Source organism: Cebus imitator, unplaced genomic scaffold (assembly GCF_001604975.1).
Source record: "Cebus imitator isolate Cc_AM_T3 unplaced genomic scaffold, Cebus_imitator-1.0 Scaffold206, whole genome shotgun sequence".
NCBI lineage: Eukaryota > Metazoa > Chordata > Mammalia > Primates > Cebidae > Cebus > Cebus imitator.
Genome location: NW_016107521.1, coordinates 3,035,479 through 3,036,135, shown reverse-complemented (window position 1 = coordinate 3,036,135; position 657 = coordinate 3,035,479).

Sequence of the window (657 nt, the reverse complement as noted above, 5' to 3'; positions counted from 1 at the left end):
TGTGACTAATGCTGCTGTGAACCACTGGTCACATTTATCTGTTCGGGTCCCTGATTTCTTTTCTTTTTCTTTTTGAGATGGAGTTTCACTTTGTTGCCCGGGTTGGAGTGCAGTGGCGTGATCTCAGCTCACCGCAACCTCTACCTCCCAGGTTCAAGTGATTCTCCTGCCTCAGCCTCCCAAGTAGCTGGGACTACAGGCATGCACTACCATTCCCGGCTAATTTTTGTATTTTTAGTAGAGATGGGGTTTCACCAAGCTGGCCAGGCTGTTCTCAAACTCCTGACCTCATGATCCTCCCACCTTGGACTCCCAAAGCACTGGGATTACAGGTGTAAACCACCAATCCTGGCCGAGTCCCCGATTTTAATTCTTCTGGATATATACCTAGGAGTGGAATTGCTGGGTCATGTGGTAGCTCTATACTTAACTTCTGGAGGAACTGCCACACCCTTTTGTACAGCGGCTGCATCAGTTTACATTCCTACCACCAATGCATGTGGGTTCTGTTTTTTGTTTTTTTGAGACTGAGTCTTGCTCTGTCACCCAGGCTGGAGTGCAGTGGTGTGATTGTGGCTCACTGCAACTGCCACTTCCCAGGTTCAAGCGACTCTCCTGCCTTAGCCTCCTGTGTAGCTGGGATTACAGGTGCCTGCC